This window comes from Protopterus annectens, chromosome 8.part0, assembly GCF_019279795.1.
Source record: "Protopterus annectens isolate FY-2018-M chromosome 8.part0, PAN1.0, whole genome shotgun sequence".
Classification (NCBI taxonomy): domain Eukaryota; kingdom Metazoa; phylum Chordata; order Ceratodontiformes; family Protopteridae; genus Protopterus; species Protopterus annectens.
Window position 1 is genome coordinate 1,902,905,937 of NC_056741.1, and position 19,009 is coordinate 1,902,924,945.

A 19,009-nucleotide genomic window follows, 5' to 3' on the forward strand; every position below is an offset into this window, starting at 1 on the left:
TATTCTTATGTATGTAAGTATGTCTGTGAAAAAGTACTTTAAAGATCCGGGCAGTAGTCAATCATACAGTCTTCTGACATGGGCACTCTTCACATCCCCATGATTTGGTCTCATATACCAATTTCATGGTCCCTGATTTTCTAGTCTCTGGTTAAAAAAATATGTAGCTCAGGTACTATTTAGTCATAGATGCTCCCCTTCATCCCACAGATCCTGCTGGCAAGTTTCCTCTGCATTCGATTCACCAGGCTGATGTCACTTTCATTATATGGCCTCCAGAACTACATGCAATATTCATATTCACTGCATAGTCTGACCAGGGTCCTGTAGAATGGAGCTTTAACTCTTTGATTTTGTAGCATATAATGCTAATACCCCTATAGTTACACAACAACATTCTGTTTGCTGATGCTTCCCTCTCATTTTGCTCTTGGTGGTTCAGTCCAGAAGAGATCTCCATGTCCTTATCCTGCTCTGCTGTTATCAGTACTATGCCTCCAAGTGGATAGGTCACATCTATATTGTTGAGATATAAGTGCAGTATTTGCATTTCTTTGCACCAAACCTCAACTGCCACATTTCTGCCTAGTATTTAAACCCTTATAAATCTTTAAACTCTACAGTCTTCCCGCAATCTTCCCCAACTGCATCTATTTTTGTGTCATCAACAAAGACCTTAATTTTGCCATCTGTTCCCTCAAATACATCTGAGGCCAGCAGACTGAGGAATACTAGACACAGAACAGACTCATGCATTACTGCACTAGGTAGTTCCTTTATTCCTTATTCATTATATAGTAGTCACCATGACTCTTATACTCCAACATTTAACCATACAGCTAATTTAGTACCACAATTTCGGTTCTACTCTCACTCAGTCAAGGTTTCCTATTAGCCTCTGTGGTGGACTGAGGCAATGGCCATACTGAAGTCCAGATAAACTACATCTATGTTATTCTCCTACCATGCTCATTAGTAAAGCTGGCATAAACTGGTTCAAATTTAAATCTTGGTTCCTTTTAGCTATGAATCCATACTGGTTGCTGCCCTGCAGATTGATGTCCTCTAGAAATGCTGACAGGCTAAAATTCTTTCTAAGACTTTTCATGCCAATATAGTTAAGCCAACAGGCCTGTAGTTCTCATGGCTTTTTCTGCATTGCCTTGCACAGGGCTACCATACTTGTAGTTTACCAGTTGTCTGTCATGTCTTCATTAGTAGAACCATAGCTGGTTTACCTAGTACTTGGTGCCAGTCCCCAGAGTACTCTCCCATCCCCCAAAAGAGCAAAAAAAATTAGGCTTAATGTAGAAAGCCTATTGGTACAACCGATTCTACAGCAGCAAAACCCATGCCCCACCTCAGCTTTTCATGAAAAGAACAAAAAAAAAACTTTGGCTTTTATACATTTGTATCAGTCAGCTTCCTACAGATATATGCACCCACTATTCAATTGCAGAGCAAAAAAAAAAAGGAACTTAACTGCAACAAGCCAATATTGGCTTGCTACGCAATGCACTTAAATGTCTTTCTGTTGCACCAGTATTTCGGTGCAACATAGAAATGGATGCAGGAACTTTCGACTGTGCTCCCTACACTTTGTGTCTAGGGCAGTTGCATCTTTCACCCTACCCTTGTTATGCTACTTTTCACTAGTTAGTGATCTGTCAACATATTGGTCACACTTCTGAGGACATTGGTCAGATCCTTGTGCATTATTCTGCATGAGGATAGCTAGTGCCCTGAACCTCATCTTGTGAATCTAATATTGCTGACATTCTGCCCTGCCACCCTCCTTGCATGGCATCCTCTCCTTGCTTTCTTTCATGAAGACTGAAGGAACGTGTTGAATCAGTATGTTTGTTTCTCCAGGCTTCTGTTATCTCTTTTGCCACCTAGATACAAAATTGGACAGCACAAGTATCTAGAATGTTAGAAAAGGATCAACTTTTGTCATCTCTTCTCAAGGATGGTAAATCCTGTCATTACAGTTCTGTCTTTAAACTGCACTTAGTTACCATTGTTTATTAAACATGGCCTTAATCCCCAGGTAAGACAAGAATCCACCATGTTTGAGGTCAGAAAATCATATGCTTCCAGCTGCATAATACTGACCGCTATAGTACAAATCTGTGCCATTATTATTTCTCAAAAGTAATGACAGTTGCCTTTAAATTGAGTGCAAGTATGAGTGCCTCTTTTTTGCCTGACTCCCAGTGTACAAGTATATGCATTATTTTACAAACTAACTACCTGCAATTTTTAGTTATGTTTATACTATTATTTCTATTTGATTCATTTCATATGTATTGAGTGCTTAGGAAATACACACTGCAATAAGCACAACATGGAAGCTGAATGCATGTGTGTTTCTGTTTGTGCAAAATAATCTATTTATAGTCTCTCTCCCATAAACACACACACACACACACACACACACACACACACACACACACACACACACACACACACACACACACACACACACACACACTCACAAGCACACACACACACAGACTCACTTATTTTCAGCCAGAATAATAACATCAGAGTGCACCAGAATGAAAAGGTCTGAAAAAAATGTTTCAGAGAAATACATGAGGAAAAATGACCTACTAAGTAACTGTATGTCAGGCTGTACACAGTCTTGTGTTACTGAGCAACTTCTTCTGTCTGATAATTACATAACAGTGTATGCATGTATATATTAGCTGGATAAGTGCTTGATTCATGGACCATATTCAGTCATGGCTCAGGCTCAAAAGGCAAAGATATAAATATAAATACATAAATATATCAATATGCTATAGTGAATCCACCAGCATGTTTTGGGAGGTGGAATAAAACAAGGAAACTCATAGAAACTGAGACAGAACATGCAATCTGTATGCATGCAATGACAACAGGTTTGGACTAAACCTTCTGTCACTTTATGAAGTACAACATGACACAGTTAGATGTAGTTTTCTTGGACATCTCTACTATAAATATACATGATGTAACTGTTATACTAAATATAAATACTTATATTACATTCTAAGATAAGCTGCATATGTGTCTGGCATTCTTGCCTTCAGAAGCAGTTGGTTTACTGCAAAACTGAATTTGCCATGATTTCCAATTTTTGCTTCAACCTCTAATATTAGAAGACAGCAGGATGATCTGTCACACTTTCTGCAGGAAAAAATATGCACCAGTCGAAGTTCATGAACCTGTTCAATCTACATGCTGAAAGTTAATCACTCATTTATGCTGAAAACAGTACAGCATGTGGCACTGAGTTTGAATCCAGCCAACACTGTAATTGGAGTGGAAATAGTACAAAGTAAAGCAGCCAACCTTACATTTCCAATATGCCTCCAATAATCTTCCTGTGTTGGCATACTTTACTCCTGGGTACCTGCTGTCAGAAGAACTAAAAGTGCTGAAATTATTTCCATCTGTCTTCCTTTGAGGTCATTATTCTCATAAATGTCCTTTGAAAATGATTCTGAATTAACAGGGATTTTTGACAGGGTAGTTTATTGTTTTGTGACAATTTTATATTTATAACAGTATATCCTGCACATTTATTTAAAGGAAGATAAAATCAGAGCATATTTCTGTAGATGCGTATTAAAATTCACTGTGAAAGAATCAGAAATTCTATGAACAACATTCATCTATTCAAATTTATGGTGATGGAAAAAGGAACAGCAGCTTCAAAGTATTAAATCTAAGAATAAAAGGATTCAAAATCAAGTTAGAATAGCCTGGAATTCAGTGACTGCTGAAACATAAGCATATGAAATAGATACTTACTTGTCGTATCATAAAAAAGTAATCAGACTGTGCAAGTAGATTCACTGTGAACAAAAATAAATCTAAAGGGAATGGTAGAACCACAAATTAGTTTATCAAGGAGACAAATCCCATTGAATTTAAAAATGTTTTTAAGTACAGGAACACTTGGGTTAAATGCCTGTACTTACTAGAAAATGATATAGCTGAGGAAAAGTGCTAACCACAGGTTACTCAAGCTCTGCCAAAAAATATGTATGGTAGCAGTTAAGGCTCTAACAGGCTGATATATTGTATTTAATACTTTTTAAGAAAGGCATTCAGTTTATGTAATAGTTGAATACTGCTTGACATCCTGTGTTCTTAAAAACTGAATCTCTGATTAGTTGTTTCCTTCTTTTCATTCTGGCATGTGTCTTCCACCTTCCAAGACATGCGCGCGCGCACACACACACACACACACACACACACACACACACACACACACACACACACACACATTAATTACTTATATGATTACATATTAAAATGTAGTATAACACACACACAAAAATGAATTACTTACATGATTACATATTAAAACATTGAAGTATAAAAGGGTTTAATAGAAAACCTTCATTATTATCCTGATGAAGCTTTTGTGAAAGCCTGTTCTGCTTGATGTTAAACTGGAATAAAAGATTTTGGCATAACAATTTTCTCTCTCTGGTGACTTGAGCTCATCCCTTTGGACTGTGGGCTTTTATTAGGTTGAGATTGTTCTTATTTTCAGCCTGGTATTCCCTGGTTGGGATATTCCCTGATCATCCTAAAAGGCCCTTTTTGCCACAACCTTATCACTGCTGATTGATCTGCCTCTGAATGACGGCCTTAGTGTCAATTTGTTTCTTATACCTTGCCATTTTGTATATTGCCTTTTATTAACTGAGGAGACTGATGTGTTAAAATAATCCAGTTTCCAAAAATTTCAAAATGTCAGTATGCTATAAGGAGCTATGGTTGTTAAAAGGAAGTGAATTAGTTAAGTGAGTCAGGGTTTCTTTTGCTTTCTTTTCATCTGCACTGCATGTAAAATAGATGCCTGTAAGAAAAACTAATGTGATTTTAACTTCTTGCCATTATTGACAAATTGAGGATAACTAGAACCAAATGCAGGTTGTTTAACAATGTAAACAGGAAAGAGCTAGCCAGTAAGACCGGTGCAAGGCAAACAACCTTGTATATAACCAAATAAAGAAGCCAGCACCTAGGATGTATGAAGAAATATTTATTGGAACTAGACCGGTTTCAGCACATAGCTTTCATCAGTAGTATGAACATAGGCAATGGGGAAAGACCCAACCTTAAGTACCTGTTCCAATCAAAAATTCTGACATCATATCCTGTTAGGAAATGAAAAACATGTTATAGATATATAATACAAAAGTGATTATTACAAAAACAAAATTGAAATTAAATAAGAAACCCACAAGTATACAGGGCACAAAGACTCAATAGAAGAAGCATTATAATTTATCATTAAGTCCAGGGGAAAGAAGAGCACCTCATTTTACTATCCACGGATCAGTTCCTGGGGGACAGATGTTTATTTTCATACAGAAAGGGCAAAACCCTAGGGTCTCACTTTTCATATTACAAAAAAGCATATTTTCGAAATGACAATTATCAACAACAAACTCTTATGGGGGACAAATTGGTTGGATCATATCCTTGTGGTCATTGCTCCTTTTGCAAGTATATATTCAAAACCAAAACTTTCACCAGCAGAAATACAGGACAACTTTACAATATACACTGTTTTGGTAATTGTAGTATGGACTGGGTTGTTTATCTTGCCACATGCACTTGCCAAGCCTTCTATGTGGGTCAGACATCCAGACAACTTAGAGTTAGAATGTTTGAACACATGGGTGACATCAGAAATGCCTGGGTTACCAATGCCTTATATAGACACACGTTGAATCATCCTACTGCTAAGTTTTCGTTTGCTATTATTGATAATATCACTGGCAATCGATCCTTTAAAACTGGTTGGCATGACATACTTAATAGTAAAGAAAGGAAATGGATAGTAAAATTAGGTGCTCTTTTTTTCCCTGGACTTAATGATAAATTATAATGTTTCTTCTATTGAGTCTTTGTGCCCTGTATATTTGTGGGTTTCTTATTTAATTTCAATTTTGTTTTTGTAATAATCACTTTTGTATTACATATCTATAACATGTTTTTCATTTCCTAACAGGATATGATGTCAGAATTTTTGATTGGAACAGGTACTTAAGGTTGGGTCTTTTCCCATTGCCTATGTTCATACTACTGATGAAAGCTATGTGCTGAAACCGGTCTAGTTCCAATAAATATTTCTTCATACATCCTAGGTGCTGGCTTCTTTATTTGGTTATATGTTTAACAATGTACATCCTCTGGGATAGTCTGTTAACCGTTACATATGGATAAAATGATATTCACTGTCACCTGGATTTCAGCATAGCTCCTTCTGCATCAGTGAATAGCTGTTACACATCTACTTCTTTCCCACTGATTCTACACATACCACATTTAAACCACATTGCCTAACTGCACATTGTCCTCTTCTTCTTCTAACAACAATGATGATGGTACTGTGGTCAACATTTACTATCACAAGAAGAACTATGAGGACAGAACAAGTAGAAGACACATTTATTATTATAATATCAAGTATGTTGCTACCAGTGTTTGCACTTTGGACATTTCTGGGCGAAGGAGGTAGCCACTCCATGTTTAAAGTTCTAGGTGATGTGATTGGCAGATACAGTTCGGTCTTAAGTTCATTATAGGTTCATAGGTTCATAGGTAGGTACTAGGCTATCTGCCTGAGGGCATTTATAAGCCTAGCCAGAGTGTGTCAGCTTTCGCCGCCCCATTGATTAATTAACTGAGCCTCGTTAAAGCAGAGCCAATGAAGTGATCCCAGGGGTGTACTTTGTGTTACCCATCCACTCGTCAAGGCTTCTCTTGAAGAGTGTTAGTGAGGGGCTCTGCCTAATGTAGTTAGGAATTTTGTTCCAAAGTATGGGGAGTCTCTGTGACAGGAATCTATCCCTCCAGCATGTTCTATTTATTGTTGTAGTGAGGTTTAGCTCATTAGAGCGCATGGCTCACAGTGACTTGGATTTCTTTAGGTGGAGCATGTCCATCAATTCTGAGTTGGACATGGCTTTGTAAGTCAGGCAGAGATCACCTCTGAGTAAGCGATATGCCACTGAGTACAGCCGAAGTTGTTTCAGTCGGGCTGCATAAGACATATGTTTGAGGCCAGTAATCCTCCTGGTGAGGTGCTTTTGTGGTCTTTCAAGCTGTTGGAAGTGTCTTGTGAGGTACATCCCAAATGGGGCATTGTACTCTATGATGGGTCTGATGAGTGATGAGTAGAGGGGCACTATAACCTCTTTATTTCTAGATGTGAACCCCTTAGTAATTAGATGGGCCACATAGAAGGATTTCCTAACTACTTTGGCAATATGATTGTCAAAGGAGAGATTACTATCTACCTGGGACCAGAGATCTCTTATTACCTCTTCTGTATTAAGGGGGCTGCCGCCTATGTGGTAATTCGTGGGTGTTTTGTTTTTCCCACACAGGATGACTATGCATTTTTTGGCATTTAGCTTGAGGCCATGACTTTGACACCAGGTGTCTGTCTCAGTAAGACCTTTTTGGAGGATGTCCGTGTCAGCCGGAGAGTCAATTATGGCTCCCAGTTTACAGTCATTGGCGAACTTGGTTAGCCATAGTCCTCCTGTGTTTGCCTGTACTTCTGAGAAATATATGCCGAACAGTAGGGGTCCCAGAACTGAGCCTTGCGGGACACCACTTGTGACTGGTTTAGAGTCAGACCTGGAGCCTGCTATTCTTACTGTGTGAGTTCTGTCTGTAAGCCAGTTGGCAACCCATCTTGTGACGTAGGGGTTTATGTTCAGGCTGGTGAGTTTTTCTATAATACCTGAGTGAGGAATGGTGTCAAAAGCCTTGGTGAGATCAAGGTAGGCTGTGTGAACCACCTTTTCCTTGTCTATGTCCTTGGTGACTGTCTCAAAGAAGTCAACCAGGTTTAGTAGGCATGATCTGCCCTTAACAAAGCTGAACTGGGTTGGGTCAAGTGTTTGGAGGTTCCCAATGTCTTTGTTAATGAGTTCCATGATGATGCGCTCCATAGCCTCGCAGACGAGGCTAGTCAGGCTGATGGAGCGATAGTTACCAGGGTCAGTTGTGGCTCCTCCTTTGTGGAGTGGAATAACCATTGCTGTGCACCATTCTATGGGCACATAGCCTGTGGAGAGGCTGAGGTTGAACAGCGTGTTTAGGTGGGGGGTTAGTTCGTTCTATAGTTCGTGCAAGATGCAGCCTGGGACACCATCTGGCCCCATTGATGCTGTGTTTTTGGCTTTTGAAAGGGCTGTTTTCACTTGTGCTTCTGTGATTTTTGGGACACTACACTTTTCCGGTATTGTTGTGGGCCCTTTTGAAGGTGAGAGGGAGGTGAAGTTTGCACTGAATCTATCTGCCAGTATGTTGGCAATATCAGTAGGTTCAGTATATTTTGTGCTATTTTGCACTAGCTCAGAGCATATCTGCGAATTGCCACTTAGATTTTTGACATAGCTAAAGAAGGTTTTGTGGTTTTCTTTCGAGTCCTTGGCTATTTTTCTTTCAAAGTTAGCCTTGGATGATTTTATGAGGGACCTTAGTTTCTTACTGATACTGATAAGGGATGTCTTTCCTTCTTGGGATTTGCTTTTTTTCTGAACTAGTTTCCTCCTTTTGTTGCATAACCTGTTTATGGCAGGGGTCCACCAGACTGGTTTCCTTCTCTTAAGGGAGTGAGTCTTAGTTTTGCTAGGGATGGCACAATCCATGCATCCTTGTAGGTGCTCATAGAGTGCAATTGTAAAGGATTCTGCATCTTGGGCAGTGTTATCCTTTAGCATGGGGGTTGTGAAACTTACCACCTCTGACTTAAGTAAGATGAAGTTTGCTTTAGAAAAGTTTTTCACTGTGGTTTCCTTGGTTGGGGGTGGTGATGGGGTGTGGACATCCAGAGTGATTAGTTTATGGTCTGATCTAACCAGTGATGGGTTGACCTTCTGTACGGAGCACCTGTCGCCCATGTTGGTGATGACCAGGTCCAATATGTTGTGGCCTCTGGTAGGGGAGTTTAGCAGCTGATCCAGGGCATTTGAGTTGATAAATTCCAGGAAGCGCTGAGCCTGGGAGTTTGTACTCAAGTAGTTTTCCCAGTAGGGTAATTGAAATCTCCCAAGATCAGGGTGTTCAGTAGGACCTTCATGTTTTCCTGTGTCTCCAGAAAGGCGGAGTGGTGGTCCTGGGTCATGGAGGATGATCTGTAGCAGGCCACAATTTGCATTGCAGATTTGCCCGATGTTAGCTGCACATGGATGATCTCAGCGGGATCATGCTGCACCACTAACCTGGAGGTGTGGGTATCCTTGATGAATATGGATACACCCCCTCCTTTTGTGTTTCGGTCCGTGTTCTCTGGCCAAAATGTGTGGTATGAGTTGTAGACCAATAGTGCTGGAGTGCTCTCTGGAGCCTTGAACCAGGTTTCAGTTACTGCACAGATGTCGACGTTCTCCATACTTAGGAGTGCTTCGAGCGCATGCCTTTTGAGATTTAAACTCCTGGCGTAGAGTAGCATAACCCTCAGTTTTTTACTTGTGCTGTTTACAGAGGTGGGTTTGAATTTTGAGCCTTGCACTATAGGGGCAGCAAGAGCCTTGGCCAGTATTCGAAAGCCAAGGGGTGACAGGTGCAAGCCATCTCTTGCGAAGCAACACTGCTTGTCGAGCATGTCATCCCAGGCTGACAGACACTGGATCCCCTTTGAATGACACCAGAAGCTTAGCCAATTGTTGAAATTGATCGTTTTTTCTTTATACTGAGGTATCATTCTTGGTGAGGGCAGGATGCTACTCAGGGTCAGGGTCATACCCGCCTTGGCTACATGATCAGAGAGCTCTTCCATGTCTCTTTTCATGTAGTCCAGGGAGGTACGGTTCAGATCGTTCACACCAGCATGAACAATGACAGAGTCATATTTGTACTTGTTCTGGAGTGACCTGAGTGCTTGTGTTATGTGGCGGATTGACATTTAGAAATGAATGCCAGTATTGCATTTGTGGCCAGAACTGAAGCTCCAGATGTTAGATTTGAGGAGTGTAGATGAGATTGGACCTGGCTTTCTCCGTAGATAAGGAGCTCCAAATCAGGAATGGACTTTTTGTTTTTTGTTCTCCTCAAGTTTAATTGATTGTTGATGGTGACACCAGATGAAGGAATGGCCACACATATGAATGGTAGGAATAAAGAACGCTGAAGAGGACAAGTGAAACATGGTAATGTACACCAGAGAAGGGCATGTCAATGTACATACACCACAAAGCCAAGACAGTTGTAGTATGAACAGTAATTACACATGTACATAATATAATACGTACTGCTGTTTATACCTCCAGTGTGGGTATAGACATATCATCATACAACTATTGTATATTTTGTGACTGTCACACAAGATCACATTTCAGTGGAGATGTGCTTATAATATAAGCACACTAACATGGTCACTGTAGAGGACAATTATCAAGGACGGTATATACAATAGTGGGTATGAACATATTGTGAAGATGTTCAAAATAATTTGCTGGAATATGAATGCAATTTTAGCATAGCTCACAACCAATCAGGACACATAAGCAATAGGCTCATGGACAACTGTAGAAAGAAGCACACACAATCATAGACACATATTACAATAATACCACCATTAATCTGTGTCATTGATATAAAATATGTGATTGCAACTTATTATACATGGCCTGCATGAACACATATGTACAACTGTAATGATTATTCAATAACCCATAGGGGTAATCAAGCACATGTTTCCTAAAAAAAAAAATATCATATTATGGAGTTCTTAAGAGGGATAGTGTTACATCTGTGCTTTACCTTACAAGCAATCCTGTCTAGTTAAAAGGTTTGAATGACATAGATATACCACAATCCACACTTGCAAGAATGTAACCCATGCTATCAATGTTGTCAATGAGCTATGCATGTACTGAGTGCATCACAGGAACATGTATCACACATGCATCCTGCATGACAACTTGAAGGGAAGTCTGCACTGTGAACTCCTAATGGTTAGGCATCACAGAGAATACTTACATATGGCAAATAAGATCTTTGGGAGCTCACTGTAGCCCACATAATACACTTGAGTTAATCATCTCTGGAAGATGTGTGGTAGGGTAAATGCAAAAAGGTGCATTTTACTCAATTATTAGCAAGATGAGGGCTGAAAACAATGGGACTATAATGTCCTTTGATGTGGATGGCCTGCCCATACTCAGGAGTTGTGCCACATACAAGGGATTTGTCACCACTGTGGGCACATTCTGGTGCAAATTCTCCTTACTGTGTACTTGTGTACTCAGGTCATGTACACTTGATCTACTTATAAGGATTTGCTGTCTATATTTTAATTCTGTCTATATCTTAATTATCTTGTATATTTGTTTTCATAAAGGAACTAATTATGATTTCTGTTCATGTTCATCACTGTGTCTCCATGGCTCTGGCAACAATCTTTTATGTGTGTTAATACTCTCTGCAGTATACCAATACCATTCGTGATATCAAGGAGTGTCCGCAATTTGCAGTCATCCACAAAGCTGGCAAGACAAAAGATGTGCATGTTTGTCTTAACTTATGACACTTAAATACTGAACAGGAAAGGGCCTAATAGAGAATCCTGAGGTATGGACCTGGTCACTATATACTAACTAGAGGTGAATTCACAACCTTTGACAATATGTGTCCTGTATGAGATCCATCTGTCTACCTACTTGGTGACATTGGTGTGTATACCCACTTGAAAGAGTTTCTCTGTAATACCTGAATGTGGATTTATGTCAAATGCCTTGGACAGGTGAAGTTACGCTGGGTGATAGTCTTTTCTCATTCATGCCATGGATGACCTTCTTGAAGACATCAAACAGATATGACAGACATGATGTAGCCTTAAGAAATCAAACATTGTTTTGTTATACAGTAGAGAGATTACCTGTGACCATTTTGCTAAGGTCCATGATGACTCTTTGATCTGCCACACAGATGATAAGAGTCAGGAGTATGGATCTATAAGTCCCTGCAGTAGGTGATGGTCCCCCATGTACAGAAGGATGACTATTGCTTTACACCCTTCTGTGAGAACATAGGCTGTCTGGAGGCTGCTGTCAACTAGGGATCTGAGTGTGTCTGCTACATCAGGTTTTGAGTTACAATATATGCAACCTGGGATGTTGTGAGGATAAATTCTGTGTTTTTAGCATTAGAGAGCACAGAGATGAGCCGCTCTCCTGAGAAGATACGCTGAAAAGTATTGTTTGCATGAGTACTGATGGCCAGTGATGATACATGGGTGAAGTGTGAAACAAACTGTCAGCTAGCAGATTATCTCTTTTCTCCAGTTGAGTATGGCTGTTGGCATCTAGAAACAGCTCTATGCATAGCTGTGTATTCCCACTAACATTTTACACTTATTTCAAGAAATGACTTTTGAAAAAAATACTAAAATTGCAGCCTTGGCTATGCATCACATGCCACACAGTGATACTGTTCACACAGTCATAACACTCTAACAATGTCATGTATTACATCGCTTGCACAATATATGCCTATATGTGTATTATGTGAAAGCTGTGTTTGAGCAGCCTGATGCCATATAAGGATACATTACAAATGAGTTAGTTGCAGCTCATGCAGAACATTTACTGACTCCAATGCTGATAGTGACACAATGGTGCTGCTGACCACTGCAACAATCTTTGTGAATAGTGACACAATTACGTGTTCAATTAATTCCACAAGGCTGCAATTGACTCAAAACATGATATTTTTGTGTATATTATTACATTACAACATGTGGATGAAACAAGACTTATGTGTCTATGTAATCAGTTTAACATTATACTGGTGTATATTTAAGAGCATTTAATGATGGTAGTTATACACATGCACACCTGTGTCATACTGCAAGTGTCAATGTGATGGTTGAATGAGAACTGTGCAGAAGGTTGATCTGTTCCACTACAAAAACACTTGCCTTACTAACCAACAATATACATATCATCCCACGTGAATAGTTCTCAGGAGGCATATACTACAGCTGTTCTAGAAGGAACACATAACAACATGGCAGTAGCAGCCATTGCTACATTACCTCATATCACAGATTGTACTACACTCTTGCAGGCCCACTGTACATATACACCTCAACATAGCACATGCCGATGAAAGCAACACACTGACATGTGAAATGTTCATATGGTCATAGGTGATTCATTACTCAGCTAATGGCCATCACATAAAATCCTAGACAGTATAACATTTGCAGGTAACTCCCTATATCTACTTGATGGAAGATAGTAAGGCTATATTCATATTTTGTGTATATTTGTTTGATTGCGTTACATAGTGTCTCTCTCCATATGTGACATTTGCACCACAACATAACAGAATTAGCAGTCACACATGCAGTGGTCTGGAGATGGCTTTCAGAGGCGCATGGAAGAACTCTGCTTCATGATGTGTATCTGCATCTTTGACATGAGGACATTCTCTGCTTATCTACAGGAAATATGTCAAGTTACCAGAGGGAAATAGGGGATGTTGGATGTATGCGGCTACATTAAAATGGTATTGAAATTAAATGCAATTCAAAGGGTTATACATGCACCACCAACCACACACACACACACACACACACACACACACACACACACACACACACACACACACACACACACACACAGCAGAAGACTTTGTCTGATTTGAACATTATACCAGTGTAGGTATAGAAACTGAACTCCATACAATGTAACAGCATCACCTCCACATATATCAAACAATGTAACAGTATCACCTCCACATATATCATACAATGTAACAGTATCACCTCCACACATGTGTGAATTTAACACTGTCATGTTGCACTTTATGGAGTATTATAGCATCATTGTATGCTGAAAGAATATGTTGAGATGAGTGTCTGACAGGGACATTTAGTCACATCTTGGAATAAAATTGTCTAAACAAATTATTTGAAAGTATACACATGCTGCTGCTGTCAGATTACAACACCAAAACATTTAGTTACAGAAGCTGGAGTACACAGTACTTAATGTTACTGCCACAGCATTGGCTTGATGTGAATAATGTCAGAGTGCATTTTAGACAGGATGACATCATCAGTATATATTGCAAGACATTCGGAGGAGTTTCTGACAGCTGTGGACTCACATGCCATTCTAAGAAACATCACCATAATGAGCTTTGAATGAACAGCCACACACAAGTTGACCATAGTAAGACTGGAACTCCTACCTAACTATCTACATAACACAGTACTTAACACAAACAGCACAGCACTTGTCTGGCTTTTATGGTCTCAAACAATACTTTATAGTTGATATCAGCAGTGTATGTTTGTAAGAAGAAGATGGTAGTCGGAGTGTCTCACATGCTGTTCTAAAAAGGTCTCTCAAATGAGAACTAACTGAACAAAAAGACACATACAAGTTAACTGCAGTAAGACTAGAACCGCTACCTATTTGCAGATCACTGCACTTAAAGGAAGCACCACAGCACACATCTGGTTTCAAAAGTTTTGAACAACACTTTATAGCTGATGGCATCAGCAGTGTGTGTTTGTGACAAGTAGACATAGTAAGTGTGTCTCACATTCTGGGTCTCTTGAATATGAATTAACAGATCACAAACACACACACACACACAAGTTGACTGCAGTAAGATTAGAATCGCTACCTAACTATCTACAGAACACCGCACTTAATGCAAGTGCCACAACACAAGTTTGGCTTTTGTAGTGTCAAACATCACTTTAGTGCTGGTGACATCCAAATACCTCTACTACATAACTCAAATTCTAACTTCCATACTTTTATCTGGTGATATTCACCCTAACCCAGGACCATCCCCATCCTCCTCAATAACCAAATCCATCCTGCTTACATCTCTTAATGCACAAAGCTTAGCTAACAAAATTCCAAATCTTCATGCCTGGCTACTCCATAACAAACCTGACATCCTTGCCATTTCTGAAACCTGGCTAAAACCCCATATAAAAAATGAAGAGATAGTACCACCTAATTACTCTATCATCAGAACAGACAGAACCCATAGAAAAGGTGGTGGGGTGGCTCTAATCTACTCTTCCTCCCTACACACAACACCCTATAAAAAAGCCATTCCAAAATTCACTAACGCAGAATTAATACTAGCTCATCTTCAGCTAAACAAACAAAAATCTATATACATTGCCTCTCTTTACATTCCCCCAGGAGACAATGTCCCAATACTTGAAGAAATCCTGTCATGGCTATCAACTAATATCTGTAATGAAACTATAATCATGGGAGATACCAATATCAATTGGTCCTCCATTCAGTCCCCTGCTCACCCCCTCAATATCAGCCTATACAACTACTCTCAACTCATTAACTCCATAACCAGGCCATCTAAAGACTGCACAAGTGGCAGCATTTTAGACTGGATTCTAGTTTCCCACCCCCACAACTATCCTGACAGTGGAACCCTCCCTGACTCCCTCAGTGACCACCTTCCCATCTTCACTAGATGTCTTCTTTCTCCCTTGCTAGCTACTCATACTTACTTAACTACTCGATCCCTTAGAAACTTTAACCCAGAAACTTTCTCTGATACCCTCAAATCACTTAATTGGTACCCCCTAAAATCTCTACCACTTGAAGATGCTATAACTCACTTTAATACTACCTTCTTACATCTCCTTAACAATCATGCTCCCTTAATTACTAAAAGAATAAAAGGAAAACCACCCCCTGGTTAACCAAAAGTACACTTGCCACCATGCGACTTAGAGATAAAGCCTGGACACAGTTCCAAAGAAACAAATCTATATCTAACCTCAATGAATACAAAACACTTCATAACTCAGTTAAAAAGCTTATCACATCAGACCATCGAAACTACTTTATCCAACTTCAAAGCAACCATAAAACCAACCCACAGAAGTTCTGGAGAGGTATAACTACCCTCCTACAACCCGGTAATACAGAAAACCCTAACCCCTCCCCAAACATACAAGACTCTGATCTAGCTACCCAATTAAATTTTTTCTTCATTGACTCCATCTCAAAACTTACATCTTCTTTTTCAAATGATAATCCACCTCCTACCTCCACTTCTTCTTCAAATAACAATCCACCTCTTACCACCACTTCTCCTCTCCCACCTCCTTCAAATAATAATCCACCTCCTACCTCCACTTCTTCCTCAAATAACAATCCACCTCTTACCACCACTTCTCCTCTCCCCTCCCCCTCCTACTTCCTTCTCCCACTCCTCACCCTCTCAACCCCCACCATTTTTCATTAAACCTATTCCTACTTCTACTATAAGAAAACTCCTACAGAAACTGAAACCTTGCACCAATGCCCCTGATAACATTCCCTCATACTTCCTCAGCATAGCTGCTGATGCTATTGCCCTCCCTATCAGTATCCTAATCAACCGCTCTATCCAAGAAGGTCTTGTTCCTCAAATCTGGAAAAAGCTTATATCATTTCCCTGCACAAAGGAGGTAACAATACTAATATTTCCAACTTCCGTCCCATCGCCATCCTCTCTCCCATTTCTAAGATCCTAGAGAAATGCATTCACCTTCAACTCCTCCCCCATCTCTTGGACAACAACCTATTAACCCCTACCCAACATGGATTCAGACCCCATCATAGCACTATGACTGCTCTCCTTTCCTTCCTTGAAACTGTGAATAAAGCTAGAGATCTTGGCTTCACTGTATCTACCATCCTTCTTGATCTCTCTAAGGCATTCGACACTATCTCTCATAACCTTCTTCTTACTAAACTAGATAACCTAAACCTCTCACCCTCTTCCCTCAAATGGTTTACCAGCTATCTCTCCAATAGGCAACAAGCAGTCAAATGGAATAAGGCCACCTCCTCCTTCCTCAACACCCCCACAGGTGTCCCTCAAGGTTCCATACTAGGACCCCTTCTCTTCAATATTTTCATTAATGACTTTTACCACTCCATCCCTCTTACTAGCGTTATCCGATATGCAGATGATTCCACAATCATCTGTGCTGCCCCATCCATCCCAACTCTTTTAAAACTAACTCAAGATGCCTTCTCTACCACAGAGCAATGGATGAAAGACAACCATCTTGCACTCAATGCTAGTAAAACTAAACTTATGATTTTTACCTCCTCCAAAACCAAGAACTTCGATCAAAATTTATTCTCCATCACCAGCCAAAATTCAACACCTCTTGAACTGGTATCCGAAGCCAAACTACTAGGAGTTCAAATCGACAACAGGCTTAAATTCAACTCCCATCTACTACTAAACATAAAAAAAACCCACCAAAAAATTGGTATGCTCTACCGACAAAATCGGTTTCTCACCTCAACTACCAAATTTACTCTCTCTACTACATTTCTCTTACCCTCCCTTCTCTATGGAGCCCCCCTTCTAACAAATCTATAATCATCTCTCAAAACCAAACTGTCTTCTTGCTACAATAAAATTGCCAGATTCGCCACTAGCAACAAATCATCAACACATCACTGTGAATCTCTCAACAAACTAAACTGGCTAGAACTACCAAACTACCTATCCTACATTTAGCTCACCTATGCCCATAAACTCATCTTCCAGCCTTCCCTCTGTCCCTCCCTTGCCACTACCTTTAAAATGCACCACACACAAAGAATTCTCAGATCTAATAATCAAAACCTTATAGAAGTTTACCGACCACTCCACCCCCCAGGACAATACCTCCTGTCACACTCTTTAACTTGCTTATGGAACTCCCTTCCCCCCTCCATTCGTACCACTACTAGCCTCCAATACTTTAAAAAAATCACTCCACTCTCATCTAACTTCCACATGGGAATGCTCCTGCTCCCATCCCTCATAACCAACACTCTACTTCATTCACCCTCTCCCTTCCTTTCTCAAATTCCAGATAACAAATTCTTGCCTGTCTCTAGTACCTAGTAACTACTGACCCTACTCCATCTAACTACCTATCCTCATTCCAACTGAAAAAAAAAAAAAATTTTGATATCATTTCCTTTGATTGAAATACTTTTCATCAGTCTGTTTACCTCTGTAATGAACCTGCAGTCTGTGTGTGTGTATATTAAGCTTAGTTTGTTTACCTCTGTAATCTTCATGCAATCTATGTGTGTATATTAATCTTTGTGTAACATGTATTTAGGAGCTTTTAAGAGTATATTAAGCGTAGTTTGTTTACCTCTGTAATCTACATGCAATCTGTGTGTATATTAATCTTTGTGTAATATGTATTTAGGAGCTTTTCTCCCCAGGACTCCATTGAAAATGGGTTCATTAGGCCCAATGGACTATCCTGGTTAAACAACTGCAAATAAATAAAATAAAAATAAATAAATATTGTTTGTGAGAAGAACATGGTAGTATGAGTGTCTCACATGCTGTTCTAAAAGGGTCTCTTCAATGTAAACTAACTGAACACAAACTCAAGTTGACTACAGTGAGATTAGAACACCTACATAACTAGTTACACAAGCTAAAGAACTCAGCACTTAATGCGTGCACCATAGTACAAGTCTGACCTTTATTCTGCTGATGGACAATTTATAGTGGATGACATCAGCAGTGGATGTTTGTGAGAAGATGGTGGGAGTCCTGTATAAAATGGATGTGTTGGCATGTATGACTGTCAAATGTCTGCTATCCATAGAACTGGATTGCTGACAGTACGATACAGACTTGTGTTTTTCTGAGCATAGACACACACACACACACACACACACACACACACACACACACACACACACACACAGTGAGATTAGACCCCCTACCTAAGTAGTTAAGTAAGCTAGAGAACTCAGTACTTTAAGCCAATGCTGCACAGTAACTCTGACTTTTACACTTCTCCTGGACAGTTTATAGTGGGTGACAGCATCACTGGATGTATGTGAGAAGATGGTGGGAGGCCTTTATGAAATAGCTGGTCAGGCATGTATGATTGTCAAGATATTAGTTCTGCATGGGACTGAATTGGTGATGGTAGGATACAGACTGATGTCTGTCT